Consider the following 7,466-nt stretch of genomic DNA (forward strand, 5'->3'; position numbering starts at 1 on the left):
TTGTATAGTTACTTTATTTGTAGTCCATACAGATGATTACAACCAACCTGTCCAAACCATTCATTTGATTACAACCAACCTGTCCAAACCATTCATTTGATCACATAAGGCAAAAACAAAAAAGTGATTGATTGATGGTGTTTAAGGCCAATTTCAGCACTATTTGATTTATAATAGCAGTCACTCTGTATTGACGGAGGAAGCCCAGAGATAACCACCCTCCATCAGCACTATTTACTTTATAATAGCAGTCACTCTGTATTGATGGAGGAAGCCCAGAGATAACCACCCTCCATCAGTAAGAAAACTGACAGCAATATATTTATGTAAATTAAGATTGGAGTTGAACACGAGTGCTGGGTTTGAACTCACAACCTCTGTGTTAAAAGGCTTGCGCTATAGTAGATGAACTACTTACACAGACGACTTGGCCAGGAAGACCCAACTAAAACAAAATACAAATAATTGGACACAAACATAAAACAAACATGTAAAATATCTGGTCCTAGCAATGAACCTCTTCAGTCTTTATATCTTTTAAAGGCTTATGTCAGTCAGGGTTTTCATGTTATTTAGGCTATATTAAAGGATGAGGTACATTTTGGGGCTTAATTGTCCCTGTTAATTCTCAAAAAGACTTTACATTATTAATCACACTTATAAGCATCAAGGAAAAGGCTTTACAGAAAATGGAAATATTAGCCAAGTCTTGATGACACAATTAGACTGATGTTTTTTTTTAAATACCATAAGTAAGATTCTATGTCCCACAGGTTGAAATGGTTCTTTGGAGACTTTTTCATCAATTATAGCCCAGTTACCTTTACATAGTCATAAATACAAACAATCTATGTGAATCTATCAAGATCAGTGATCACATGGTACAACTTAAAGTAAGGCTAAAATATGGTTTTATTATTCCTATTGAGCCCCATGAACCTGAAATCTACACTTATTGCATTTTATTTTTAAAGTATCTTTTGGAGAACATTTGACGACAAGTATCAAATACAGTTTTTCAAAATGATAGTAACTGATCTTTGGATTTTGTCCCTTATTGGAATCTGAAACCAAAATAGGCTTGAATTGTTTTACATTGTCTTATTGGGGCCTGTTATAGCTGACTATGCAGTATGGGCTTTGCTCATTGTTGAAGGCTGTACAGTGACCTATAGTTGTTAATGTCTGTGTCATTTTGGTCTTTTGTGGATAGTTGTCTCATTGGCAATCATACCACATCTTCTTTTTTTATATTGACTTTGGTCCTGGGTATATTTATTAGATCTTACCTTTTGAGACAAAATCTCTTGGCAATCAGTGGAGTAGAATGTCAGATAGCATATTCATATGAAACACATACTGTGGATTCAGTATTATTTGTTGGATACCAATTATTGTGGGTACAGCTGAACCAAGTATTCACATGTTCAACAAATAACAAATTTTCTATAGGTTTGGTATGAAGAGATTTTCTATAGGTTTGGTAGGAAGAGATTTTCTATAGGTTTGGTATGAAGAGATTCTGTATAGGTTTGGTAGGAAGAGATTTTCTAAGGTTTGGTATGAAGAGATTTTCTATAGGTTTGGTCTGAAGAGATTTTCTATAGGTTTGGTATGAAGAGATTTTCTATAGGTTTGGTATGAAGAGATTCTCTATAGGTTTGGTATGAAGAGATTTTCTATAGGTTTGGTATGGAGAGATTTTCTATAGGTTTGGTAGGAAGAGATTTTCTATAGGTTTGGTCTGAAGAGATTTTCTATAGGTTTGGTATGAAGAGATTCTCTATAGGTTTGGTATGAAGAGATTTTCTATAGGTTTGGTAGGAAGAGATTTTCTATAGGTTTGGTATGGAGAGATTTTCTATAGGTTTGGTAGGAAAAGATTTTCTATAGGTTTGGTCTGAAGAGATTTTCTATAGGTTTGGTATGAAGAGATTCTCTATAGGTTTGGAATGAAGAGATTTTCTATAGGTTTGGTCTGAAGAGATTTTCTATAGGTTTGGTCTGAAGAGATTTTCTATAGGTTTGGTAGGAAGAGATTTTCTATAGGTTTGGTCTGAAGAGATTTTCTATAGGTTTGGTATGAAGAGATTCTCTATAGGTTTGGTATGAAGATATTTTCTATAGGTTTGGTATGGAGAGATTTTCTATAGGTTTGGTATGAAGAGATTTTCTAGGTTTGGTATGAAGAGATTTTCTATAGGTTTGGTATGAAGAGATTTTATATAGGTTTGGTATGAAGAGATTTTCTATAGGTTTGGTATGAAGAGATTTTCTATAGGTTTGGTAGGAAGAGATTTTCTATAGGTTTGGTAGGAAGAGATTTTCTATGGGTTTGGTAGGAAGAGATTTTCTATAGGTTTGGTAGGAAGAGGTTTTCTATAGGTTTGGTATGAAGAGATTTTCTATAGGTTTGGTAGGAAGAGATTTTCTATAGGTTTGGTATGAAGAGATTTTCTATAGGTTTGGTATGGAGAGATTTTCTATAGGTTTGGTATGAAGAGATTTTCTATAGGTTTGGTATGGAGAGATTTTCTATAGGTTTGGTATGAAGAGATTCTCTATAGGTTTGGTATGAAGAGATTTTCTATAGGTTTGGTGTGAAGAGATGTTCTATAGGTTTGGTATGAAGAGATGTTCTATAGGTTTGGTAGGAAGAGATGTTCTATAGGTTTGGTATGAAGAGATTTTCTATGGGTTTGGTATGAAGAGATTTTCTATAGGTTTGGTATGGAGAGATTTTCTATAGGTTTGGTAGGAAGAGATTTTCTATAGGTTTGGTATGAAGAGATATTCTATAGGTTTGGTATGAAGAGATTTTCAAAACCACAAAATAAAATATCCACAAAATCGCAAGTTTTCCTCAATCCACGAAAAACTGATACCCAAGAAAAAATTAATGAACTTGCAGTACAAACCATAAAATAAGATTTAAATCAATACAGACAAAGGACATGCAATAGAGAAAACAAAGCAGCATATGCATTTTTTTTAAAAACACATACAAGCCATAAAAATCAGAAGATATCAATATAGACAAAACACATGCAATATAGAAAGCAAATCAATATAATTCTAAAAACAGTTGTTGGCATGACACGGGTTATGTTCTTCTCATATATGTTATGATGGTATGATACTAAACCCCTAACGGAAAGGATTGTGCCTGATGTTCATATGATGAAATCATAATCTTTCAGTCAGTTTAGTTGAAGTCTGGAGCTGGCATGTCAGTTAACTGCTAGTAGTCTGTTGTTATTTATGTATTATTGTCATTTTGTTTATTTTCTTTGGTTACATCTTCTGACATCAGACTCGGATTTCTCTTGAACTGAATTTTAATGTGCGTATTGTTATGCGTTTACTTTACTACATTGGTTAGAGGTATAGGGGGAGGGTTGAGATCTCACAAACATGTTTAACCCCGCCGCATTTTTGCGCCTGTCCCAAGTCAGGAGCCTCTGGCCTTTGTTAGTCTTGTATTATTTTAATTTTAGTTTCTTGTGTACAATTTGGAAATTAGTATGGCGTTCATTATCACTGGACTAGTATATATTTGTTTAGGGACCAGCTGAAGGACGCCTCCGGGTGCGGGAATTTCTCGCTACATTGAAGACCTGTTGGTGACCCTCTGCTGTTGTTTTTTATTTGGGCGGGTTGTTGTCTCTTTGACAGTTTCCCCATTTCCATTCTCAATTTTATATAAAACCCATACAAACCATAAAAATCAGAAGATATCAATATAATAGACAAAACACTTGCAATAGAGAAAACAAAGCAGCATATTCATTTGAAACACATACAAGCAATACAAAGCAGACGTTGTCAATACAAACAAAACACATACAATATAGAAAACAGAGCAACATTATCAAATAAAACACATACAAGCAAAACAGTAGAAGAAGATATCAATACCAACAAAGCACATGCAACATAGAAAGCAAATCATAGGTATTATAACTATTATTTAAATACATGAAATATCATTTCAAAAGTTTCCTGGAATCTATTATATTTCAATTAATGGTGATTGGCCCATTCAAAGAGCTATTTGATGCCGGTAACACTTATCCAAACGATGGTGTTCTTCATCTTAAGCTTTGGAATTTCGTCATTTGTATGATAGTGAAATAGTTTTCATCGATTGGCTGGACCATGGTCTAAATTGTGAGGCAATAGTTAAAGATGTTGTATCAGATACACTTATTTTATCAGCGAAATTGATGTAGATTTGCATCTAGCACAGAGTCTGTATTAGCGGCATATGGCTGCTGCAAATGTGCTAGAGACCTGCATTCATGCTGCAAACCATTTTTCGTGCAAATGTGCATGTATAGTAAGGTAAGGTTAATAATAGTTTATCAAAACGTTTTTCAAACCTTCATGCAGGTAGAATTTGTGAGGGGAGGAATTTCACTTCTATAAAGAATTCGTACTTACAAATAATGTCTTTGAAAACTAAACTTTTAATTTCCAAACTTAACACATATATAACATGACTCAAACACCATCAACATTTTTAATTTTTAAACATTTACCTTCCATGAAGTTACAAATAGCCGTGCTCAGTCTTGTTTTTGTAAGTCTTGCAATGGAAGTTTGGCAAACACATAGAATTGTAAACTGAGATTTCTATAATCTAATCTAGCTGCGAACATCCCTGATATTCTAGTCTTACTGCAAACATATTTTTTCTGCAAATTTGCCGCAAGCTTGCAGCAAAAATCTGGCTGCAAAAATCTGCAAAGATTATTCAAAGGGTTCCTGTAAGCTTTTTAGCTCACCTGGCCCGAAGGGCCAAGTGAGCTTTTCCCATCACTTTGCGTCCGGTGTCCGTCGTCCATCGTCGTTAACTTTTACAAAAATCTTCTCCTCTGAAACTACTAAGCCAAATTTAATCAAACTTGGCCACAATCATCATTGGGGTATCTAGTTTAAAAAATGTGTCCGGTGACCCCGCCAACCAACCAAGATGGCCGCCATGGCTAAAAATAGAACATAGGGGTAAAATGCAGTTTTTGGCTTATAACTCAAAAACCAAAGCATTTAGAGCAAATCTGACATGTGTAAAATTGTTTATCAGGTCAAGATCTATCTGCCCAGAAATTTTCAGATGAATCGGACAACCCGTTGATGGGTTGCTGCCCCTGAATTGGTAATTTTATGGAAATTTTGCTGTTTTTGGTTATTATCTTGAATATTATTATAGATAGAGATAAACTGTAAACAGCAATAATGTTCAGCAAAGTAAGATTTACAAATAAGTCAACATGACCGAAATGGTCAGTTGACCCCTTAAGGAGTTATTGCCCTTTATAGTCAATTTTTAACCATTTTTCTTAAATCGTAGTAATCTTTTACAAAAATCTTCTCCTCTGAAACTACTGGGCTAAATTAATCCAAACTTGGCCACAATCATCTTTGGGGTATGTAGTTTAAAAAATGTGTCCGGTGACCCGTCCATCCAACCAAGATGGCTGCCACGGCTAAATATAGGACATAGGGGTAAAATGCAGTTTTTGGCTTATAACTCAAAAATCAAAGCATAAAGAGCAAATCTGACAGGGGTAAAATTGTTTATCAGGTCAAGATCTATCTGCCCAGAAATTTTCAGATGAAGCAGACAACCCGTTGATGGGTTGCTGCCCCTGAATTGGTAATTTTATGGAAATTTTGCTGTTTTTGGTTATTATCTTGAATATTATGATAGATAGAGATAAACTGTAAACAGCAATAATGTTCAGCAAAGTAAGATTTACAAATAAGTCAACATGACCGAAATGGTCAGTTGACCCCTTAAGGAGTTATTGCCCTTTATAGTCAATTTTTAACCATTTTTCGTAAATCTTAGTAATCTTTTACAAAAATCTTCTCCTCTGAAACTACTGGGCTAAATTAATCCAAACTTGGCCACAATCATCTTTGGGGTATGTAGTTTAAAAAATGTGTCCGGTGACCCGGCCATCCAACCAAGATGGCTGCCATGGCTAAATATAGGACATAGGGGTAAAATGCAGTTTTTGGCTTATAACTCAAAAATTAAAGCATTTAGAGCAAATCTGACGGAGTGAAATTGTTTATCATGTCAAGATCTATCTGCCCTGAAATTTTCAGATGGATCCGACAACCGGATGTTGGGTTGCTGCCCCATAATTGGTAATTTTAAGAAAATTTTGACATTTTTGTTATTATCTTGAATATTATTATAGATAGAGATAAACTGTAAACAGCAATAATGTACAGCAAAGTAAGACCTAAAGATAAGTCAAACATGACAAAAATGGTCAGTTGACCCCCTAAGGAGTTATTGTCCTTTATAGTCAATTTTTAACAATTTTCATAAAATTTGTAAATTTTTACTAACGTTTTCCACTGAAACTACTGGGCCAAGATCATTATAGATAGAGATAATTGTAAGGAGCAAGAATGTTCAGTAAAGTAAGATGTACAAACACATCACCATCACCTAAACACAATTTTGTCATGAATCCATCTGCTTCCTTTGTTTAATATTCACATATACCAAGGTGAGCGACACAGGCTCTTTAGAGCCTCTAGTTTGTTTATAGCAAACCTGTAACAATTCCCTTATGGAAATATAAGCCCTCTGGCACATAGTTGCGGCAGCAGTATGGCTATGCTGCGGCTTTGTTGCTGCAAACTGTTGCGGCTTCGATGCAGCGATAGCATATTTCGTATGCAAATTATTTTTCTGGCACCATTATTGCGGCTATATTCTGGCACCGTTGCGGCAATATTCTGGCATCATGTTGCGGCACTAATGCGGCTATAGCGTATTTCGTATGCAAATTAGTTTTCTGGCATTATGATTGTGGCGCTGTTGCGGCGCTAATTCTGCTATTTTCTTGCATTATTTTAGTGACAAAACATGCGAATAGGCCGTGCTTCGTATAAAATGTATTGGGCCGGCAAAAACAAGTTGTCAATGCATATATATGACATGCATTCATGCATTATAAATTTGTATGCACACGCAGGCACATAAAATAAATGTCAGTGGTATCTGCATAAAAAATAATGAAAATTTTTAATGTGCCGTAAGTTAAGCTAATAAAATTTTGTCATTTACCAAACTACAATTAGCAATTAAACAGCTGCAAAAAAAAAACCAACACAAACTTCACCGATACATGTATATAGTGAACTCAGATGAGGCCATGTTATTGAAATACACAATGCAAGATTGATCTTTTCTATACATGCAATAACTTGATACGAGTTTACTTACAAGTCTTCAAATCTTCAAAAAAAAAAACCAGCTAGAACACCAAATTCTTCAATACAATATATAATCACAAGCAACATGGTGAATTTCTAACACACTAGTACAGGGAATAGCTAAAAACGCTGGAAATGACGTCATCAAATTTTCTGGCTATATTGTGGTGCTCATTAATTTTGAAAGGAATTAGAGTCGCAATGATGCCAGAACAATGCCGCTA

Source organism: Mytilus edulis, chromosome 5 (genome assembly GCF_963676685.1).
Source record: "Mytilus edulis chromosome 5, xbMytEdul2.2, whole genome shotgun sequence".
NCBI lineage: Eukaryota > Metazoa > Mollusca > Bivalvia > Mytilida > Mytilidae > Mytilus > Mytilus edulis.